This window comes from Corvus moneduloides, chromosome 24 (assembly GCF_009650955.1).
Source record: "Corvus moneduloides isolate bCorMon1 chromosome 24, bCorMon1.pri, whole genome shotgun sequence".
Taxonomy (NCBI): Eukaryota; Metazoa; Chordata; class Aves; order Passeriformes; family Corvidae; genus Corvus; species Corvus moneduloides.
In genome coordinates this window covers 1,950,675-1,958,983 of record NC_045499.1, presented here as the reverse complement: position 1 = coordinate 1,958,983, position 8,309 = coordinate 1,950,675, and the positions used below count along the sequence as shown (strand labels likewise).

The window sequence follows — 8,309 nt, the reverse complement described above, 5'->3', positions numbered from 1 at the left end:
TACAAGGAAAGGCTGAGAGAATTGGCACAGTTCAGCCTGGGTGATCCAATTGCAGCCTTCCAGTGCCTGAACAGAGCTGACAAGGAAGATGGTGGAGACTGTTTAAAAGGCCCTGGAGTGACAGGACAAGAAGAAATGGATTCACACTGACAGAGAGTAGGTGCAGATTGAATATTAGGAAAAAATTCTTCCCTGTGAGGGTGGGGAGGCCCTGGCACAGGGTGCCCAGAGCAGCTGTGGCTGCCCCTGGATCCCTGGAAGTGTTCCAGGCCAGGTTGGATGGACCTCTGAGCAACCTGGGCTAGTGGAAGGTGTCCCTGCCCATGGCAGGCAGGTGGATCTAGATGAGGTTTAAGGTCCCTTCCAAGCCAAACCAGTCTGGGATTTTGGGATTCTGCTGGGGCACTGATGGATGGAGAGGATGTGGCGAACTCTCAGCCCCACTTCACAAAAGCATCCATGAAAGGCAGCTTGATCCAGCCCTGCCAGCTGCCAGGAGCGGTGTGGGGACCACTCCAAGGGTCCTTCAGGACACTGACCTTTGGTTTGTGGCTGTGAGAAACAGCTCAAGATGATGTGTGGGCACAGCTGGCTCACAAGTGGACGCCCATGCAGCCATCATCCATCACTCACCAGAACAGACTGGCTTCAAACATCACTTTGGGGCTGTGATGGTGGTTTCAGACTCCCCCCACAATGTTCAGCAGTTGGGTGGGTCATGGTAGCTGTGTCAGCTCCAAGCACAGTGTAGACGATTTTGTCTTTCTCTGTGTCTAAGTCAGTTGGGGCAATGAAAGTCTTCTGATCCCACAGCCAAGTCCAAAATGTGGGGAAGGAATAACACAATCGCTGTTTTCCCCCAGAAGCATTTGGACAACTGAACTGCATGAGACAAAAAAAGCAAACTGGAGTTGGATGACAGGGCAGGACCAGCGTAGGGTGATGCTACTTGTCTCATTGTCATCCAGAGTTGCCTCCTTCCACCCTAAAGAACCACAGGGACCTGAAGCAAGTCAAGCCATGGCTCTAAAGATGGTTTATACATGATCAGGCTGCCAGCAACTGTCCCAACCATCATTTGGTGTCTGCCCATACCCCAAGGTGCGTGGCCACATCCTGAGTGGGAAGGCAGTCAAACCCCAAAGTGTTCCCTGGATTCCCCACACAAATGCCTCAGTCTCTGTGCCCAAGGTCAGCTCCTCTCAAATAGGGCAGAGGAGTCATCTGGAGCTGAGCATGGAGCCAGACCTTGCTGTGCCTCCGCACTGCAGCATCCGACTCGTGCCTGCTGCCCCTTTCTCTGCTGCCCTCTGGGCTACAGGTGAACCCCCTCCCGGCCTAGGCTGTGCAGAAGGCACCTGCTGGCATCATTGGGTACATTATTCTGTGTCCTGGAGAAAGCAGAGAAAGAGGTGGCACAATACTGCCCTGGGGCTACAGGGGACAAGAGGTGCCTGCTGCAGCCAGTGCCTGTCAAAGCACTGAGCAGAGGAGAGTGCAGCAGTGCTGGAAGACAAATGAGAAAAGCATCCTGTGCTGTCCTGCTACTGCCCCACAGTCCTGTGTGCAGCCTCCAGCGCCTGCACACAGCGATGTGCCCTTCATACCTGCCCAGAGCCCCACAGAAGCTGCTCCTCTCCTGCACTCAGGCCTTCAAACACTTGGCCCAGATCTGGTGGCCAGCAGAACAAGTCTGGTGCTGTAGCAGGGCCAGGAAGAGGCGGTGGTCAGATATCACCCAGATGTCCAAGGTTCCAACAGGCCTGATGTCTGCTCCTCACTTGGTTATCCTCAGTCTCTCATGGTCTGCACAACTCTGGACTCACTCTGTTGTCTCATCAGAAGTTTACTTTAAAGGAAATTCTTCTCTCTCATGAGGGCTTCTCTCTCCTACTCCCAGTAACTTTGTCTAGCACGATTGGGATATGGAGTCTGGCCATAACTTGGCTTGAGAGAGAGGACTGCAGATGGAAGGACCCAAACTGTGAAGCAGTCCAGCTCCATCAGTTCACAGGTGCAGCTCCTGATTTTTCCAGACTGCGGAAAATGCCTCAGAACGCAGACATTGCTGCAGCTGCTCCTTGTCTCTCCACAGATACAGTGCAGGACACAGCAGGCACACGGTGCCCACCCAATCAAACACGGGCTGGAGACACATTTGATTCCCCCAGAACCTTGGTCTTTCCTGGGAAGAACCATGCCTCGAGCTTCCTAAAGGAAAGGTGAGGGTGCTGAGATCTGGCTCCAGCAAGCTGCAAGGCTGGAAATAGCACCTCCGCTGACACCCACTGTCCCATAATCAACCAGGGAATAAGCAGGACCATCAGGTCTGATGGCAATAACAGAGAGATGTTGCTCTGTGAAGGTCTGGATCTTGTTAGCACAAGATATTTTCTTCTCTCCGTCTCTGATGCAGATCAGTGCCTGGCAGTGCAGTGGGGCAACACAGAGGCAACCAGAAGATGCCCACCATGATGATCTACCAGCCCTCAGGGGCTGTTTGCCACTTAGCTGCCTGAAGACTGGGCAGCTTGGCCTCAGGGAAGACAGCTTTAGGGTGCATGGATAGGATCTGGACAATGCCGTGGGCAGCAGTTCCCTTCCAGGCCTGCAGCACCCCTTCTCTGAAACCCTGAGGGATCCCCAGTCCTCCCCAGCACATCCCTGACCAGCATCCAGCCTGAATGGCACCTGCACCAGCAGGCTGGAAACCTCTGCAAACCAGACACTCCTGTATCACAGCAGCCTCTTGGAGATCTCTTCCCCACCCAGCTCTCCTTGGCCCTTTTCCTGCTTTATTCCTCTGCATTTTAATTCGTAGGATGTTACACAAACCCACTGATTGTTCTCCCTTTTGTGCTGGGGCAGACAGACAGGCTCCCCAGACAATAGACAGGCTTCACCGGTGACTGGGAAAGAGAGGTGGAAGATTTACTGCCATGAGGTAATTGGCTGGAGGAATTGAACTTTCTTTGCTTCTGGAACTGCCTCCATTGTCCTGCCCTGGCAGCAAAGCAGAGACAGGGAGGGTCCCGAGCACGGGGTGCTTGCAACAGGCAAGGTTTGTCTTTTGAGTACCAGCTCCATTCACAGATGGCAGCCAGAACCTGAATCCTTGGGCTGGGAAGGTTTTCTGCCTCTGGGTGCAGCTTACCCCACCTGCTTTGACACTTCTTTTGCCAGATTTCTCAACCATGACTGGTTGGTGACCCCCCTCTTCCTTATTCAGAACATAAAAATGTCCCAACCCTATTTCACTTACCTCATCAGTAAGAATTAAACTTCTCCCTGATGCCTTTGATAGTGCATTAGGACATGACAGGCAGCATCACACGCCAGATCACACAAGCGCGTGGGTGCACGGCGAGAAAGTCAGTGCAAGAGGTGAGGTCTTGTGGGCTGCGTGGGGTGAGGAGGGATCTGTTTTCAGCTAGAAAAAACACTTTTGCAACTTGCAACTGCCCACATGGTGCTTTTGAAATCCCTTGGTGGTGTGGGTGCAGCAGGCACAGAGCAGGAAATGCTACACCAGCAACACTGACGCTTCATCATCCTCTCAGGTGCAAAAGGCGCCTTTGTTGGGATCCAGAACTTCAGGCTGCCAGGTTGCTCAGGTTCTTGACTGCTCCAGACAGGGGCTCTGTCTTTACTAACTGGCTGCTTGAACCCAATACGAGTGCAGCTGCACAGCTTTACGCAGCTCTGTCCCAGCCTCTCCTGATGGCGCTGGCTCACTGAGTGTTCCGGCTCCCGGGGGTTCTGGCCTTGGACACAGGTCATTGCCTGAGTGAGCTGGTGACAAGGCTAGCAGGAAGCTTCAGGGTGATGTGTTAGGGGCCCTTTAGCACAGGCATTGCCAGGTTATCAGGTGGAGACAGCCCAGCAGACAATTGGGCACCAGCCCACTCTGTGCTCCAGGGACATCGCGCCTCCCACCCCAGCCCAGAGAAAGGGTGAGAGCATCAGCTGGGAAAGTGCTGGGGACAACCCCAGCCTTAGTCTGTGCACCCCAAAAGTTCTGGTGCCTGGGTGGTGGGGGAAGGCACACAGATGCAATCCATGGCCAGACTCATGCCATGGCCTCTGGCAGCCCTTCCAGATATCAGCGGGAGATGTCCAGTGATATCTCATCTCCGCACATAACATCAGTCTTGTGGTTTTCCACCCCAGCACCAGCAGGAAAGCCAGTGCTTCTCAGTTTTTGTAAAGCTCTAGATGCAGGACCTAAATGATACTGAAAGAGCTATTTTAAATTTTATTTAAGCTTCTGAATTGTGCCAGATTCTGGGTTTTTTTTTTCCTTTTCCTGACTTCATCCCCATATGCAAGCTCAGCCATTGGAATTCAGGCAGGGATTGCCTGTGAATCTCCCAGAGCCTGTTCTCCTTCCCTGAGTTAAGGTGATACTTCCCTTCTCAGTCTGTGCAAATTCATCCTCCTACACAAAATAAAGAGAAGGCAGAAACATTTGCAGGGGCAATTTTTTTTTTGAGTTTTCGTTTACTCACAGTCTCATGATGAAGGCAAACATTTAATGCTGGCCTGGCCACCAGCAGAGGCTTGTCCCTCCCCACAGCTCTGGCAGCAAAGCCTTGTCTAACAGAGCCCAAAGCAGGGATCCAGGTTCCAGAGTGAGGTGGTCAAGCCAGCTGCCCCCAGGCTGCGAGCACAGGGCTGGGGGTGCACCAGCTCCCTCCATGCCCTTCCCTGCCTCGCCTGATGGGTGGCCAGCACTGGCTTCAGGAGCATCAGCCTTGGCCACAGCCTCTCACGAGCTGATGCTTCAGGGCTGACACAAAACCCATCCTGGACACCCTTGCCAGGACAGCCCCACGGCAAGGACATGCTGTCTGTCCTTCTGCCACAGTGCTGGGAAAATGTGGCCTCAAGTGGCCTCTCAGTTCTCAGTGGTCCCACCAGCAAGGCAGCACGGGGGGCTGCAGAGCAGAGGAGAGGGCTGGGGCACGGAGGAGCCCAACCCTTCCTGGCCCCCGTGTCTCAGCCAGTCCATCCAGATATTTGGGTACAGGATGTTGAAGAGGCTCTGCCCTCTGGTCAATGCCAGTGTCCTGCCTCTGACAGCACCCAGCACCACCCAGCTCACAGGAAACAGAAGAGGGAAGCTTTGTGCACTTCTTTGCCAACTGACCTAGTTAATAGTTGACCATGCCACGAAGTGGAATGGTTTAAACTACTTTTGGGACAGGTTGAATACAATTGAAAACCAAACTACTGTTCCACAAAAGCACCTGCCAAGCCCAGCTCTGAATATAAATCATCTGCTGTGCCAGACCATCCCAAGGCAGTCCTGCTCCAGAGTGAATTATTGCCTTCTGTTCCTGCTTGAGTGCATTTAATGTATTCAGCTCTGTCATGACGTGATTGTTCCTTCTCTGCCTTGTTTTGGCACAGACAACACCACCTTCAAGACAAATGAGCTGAAAGGCAGAGCCTGGGCATTGCCTTGCTGCTCAGCAGCTGTTAGGTTATGAGACGTTTTCTCCTCTCAAGGCAGCCGCTCTGCAGATGTTCAGTGTTGCTGCTCTTTGCAATTTGCAGGGCCTTGCTTGTAAATCCCAGCCTGCACAGGTAGCCCTTTGTCCAAACAACTGCTTCTCACAGTCATGACTGAAGTAGTGGCACAAACCACACTAAAAAGTCGAAGTGCAAACCTTGAGGGAGGTTCTGCTGCCCCAGCACTGCAGTGGGCAGCTCCTCTCAGGGAAAAGCAGGGGATTAGAACCATAGAATCATAGAATTACAGACTGATTGGGGTTGGGAAGGACCTTAAAGCACATCTGATTCCAACTTCCCTGCCGAGGGAGGGGACAGGGTTGGGGTTAGGGTTCCACCAGAGCAGGTTGCTCAGAGCTCCTGATGGATCCAGCCTGATCCATCCTGTATCCTTGTGATACACCTCCCTGCTGGTAGAGAGCATAACAGGGCACTTGAGTCCATGATAAAATGCACAGGCACAGGGTTCTTATTCCCCCACAACTTTTCTCAGCCATTCTGCTCCGAGCAGGACCCTGCTGACCTGGCTGCTGGGGTGCAAAGCATACGAAAGACAAGAGACACAACTGGGAGGTGTCTCTGCCAGCTCTGGGCTGGACACAACCGTCGCTCTTTGTTTGCACAGAGTTTTGGCCAGGTCTTTTGGGACTGGAATGAGTTTCCCAGCCAGGGGCTTTAAGTGCCATCTGGGATAGCCTGTGGTGTCGCAGACATCCCTGTGGATTCAACGCAGAACCCACAGGAAATCCCGAACGTGGTGACTGGAAGTCAAGGTGAATGCAGGGTGCCAGTGTTCGTGTGGGGCAGTGCAGGCAAGGTCCCGGGTGTCTGGATGAAGCAGCTGCTGTTGTGCAGAGCATTTGACACCATCAGACACAAAATCCTTGTTTCCTGGAGAAACTGGAGAGATGTGGGTTCCATGGATGACCCACTCGGTGGATAAGGAACTGGATGGACGGTGGCACTCAAAGAGTTGTGGCCCATGGCTTGATGTCCAAGTGGAGCCCAGTGACGAGCGGTGTCCTCAGGGGTCAGTGTTGGGACCAGCACTGTTTGACACCTTTGTGGGTGACCTGGACAGTGGGATGGATGCGCCCTCAGCGGGTTTGTCGATGACACTGAGCTGTGTGTGCAGTCAGCACCCTGAAGAAAAGGGATGGGGCATCCAGAGGGACCTGGACAGGCTGGAGAGGTGGGCCTGGGTGAACCTCATGAAGTTGAACAAATCCAAGTGTGAGGTCCTGCACCTGGATTGGGGAAATGCCAAGCACAAATCCTGACAGGGCAGAGAATGGACTGAGAGCAGCCCTGGAGAAGTAGACTTGGTGATGCTGGAGGACAAGAAGCTCAACATGCCCTGGCCATGTGCACTGGGACCCAGAAACCCCTCCCCATGTGCTGGGCTGCATCAAAAGGGGGATAACAAGCAGGGTACGGGAGGTGGTTCTTCCTTTCTACTCTGCTCTTGTGAAGCCCTGTCTGCAGTGCTGAGTCCAGCTCTGGGGCCTCAACACGAGAAGATCTTGGACCTGATGGAACAAGCCCAGACAAGGTCACTAAGCTGATCACAGGGCGGGATCCCCTCTGCTCTGGAGCCAGGCTGGGTGATCTGGGGATGTTCAGCCTGGAGAAGAGAAGGAGCCAGGGAGACCTCAGAGCCCCTTCCAGTGCCCAAAATGGGCTTACAAGGCTGTAGAGGGACTTTTCACAAAGGCATGTACTGATAGGACAAGGGGAAATGACCTCAAGATGAAGCAGGGGAATGTTTAGACTAGATGTTAGGAAGAAATTCTTGGCTGTGAGGGTGGGGAGGCCCTGGCACAGGGTGCCCAGAGCAGCTGTGGCTGCCCCTGGATCCCTGGCAGTGTCCAAGGCCAGGTTGGATGGGGCTTGGAGCAGCCTGGGACAGTGGAAGGTGTCCCTGCCCAGGACAGGGGTGGAACGGAATGAGCTTTAAGGTTGCTTCCAACCCAAGTCCTGCCTGGCAGGGGGCTGAGTCTGGGCAGACAGACCCCACCTGATCCCTCATGGTACAGCAGTGATGGCAGCTGGACCCCAGCCTCGGAGGCACAGGTGAAAATCTGGATAACACACAGCTAAAACAATGTTTTTCTCTGGCTGTTGTTCAGTGACTGAAGCCAACAGTCCTGCCTGCTGCCAGCAGCCCAACATCCCATCACAGGAGCCAGCAGGATGCACCTTGCTGGGGGGGCTGGTGCCCACACCTTATGTTTCATGGGCCAAAAGGAAAAGCCATGGCTGGTTCTGCTTGAAAATTGGGGTAGTGAGGAAAGGTAGGGTGCTGACACTACACCAGGGATTGGTTTCCCAGCTGATCCCAGTTCCCCTGGTGTTCCCAGGGGCAAGCCCAAGCTTGGGTTCAAAGGATGGCTCTGAAAGCAGCACTTATAAGAGCAGGGCAGTGTTGATGAGAAAAAAATTGGCCTCAGGGTGCACCTCAAGCTGGATGGGAACACTCCCAGCAGCCCACCTTCTCCTGTGTGTCAGCCAGCATTGTGGCACTGCTGTCACCAGAGCTGGCTGCAGCAGTGTCACAGACCCCAGATCTGAGCCTTCCACCCATTCCAGGCATGAGAGCACAGCTTTGACTGTTCCACATGTTTATGACACTGAATCGTCTTTCTGGGTTGGTCATCGTGGCTGGGAGTGTTTAAAAAGTGCTGTTTAAACACAGTGCCAGCCTCGGAGACCAGGGGCCTCACTCACCTCTGCTGTGTCTGGCTGAAGGTTGGGACTGGTGTTTCTCGGTGCAGATGTGCTGCACACACATTCTC

The 8,309-nt window shown here is 53.7% G+C and overlaps 1 protein-coding gene across 2 annotated transcripts in view; it reads left to right on the top strand.

The window, feature by feature from the left end:
- The window catches only part of LGR6 (leucine rich repeat containing G protein-coupled receptor 6), a 152,684-nt gene that overhangs the window by 35,012 nt on the left and 109,363 nt on the right, over nucleotides 1-8,309 (top strand). The window lies entirely within an intron of this gene.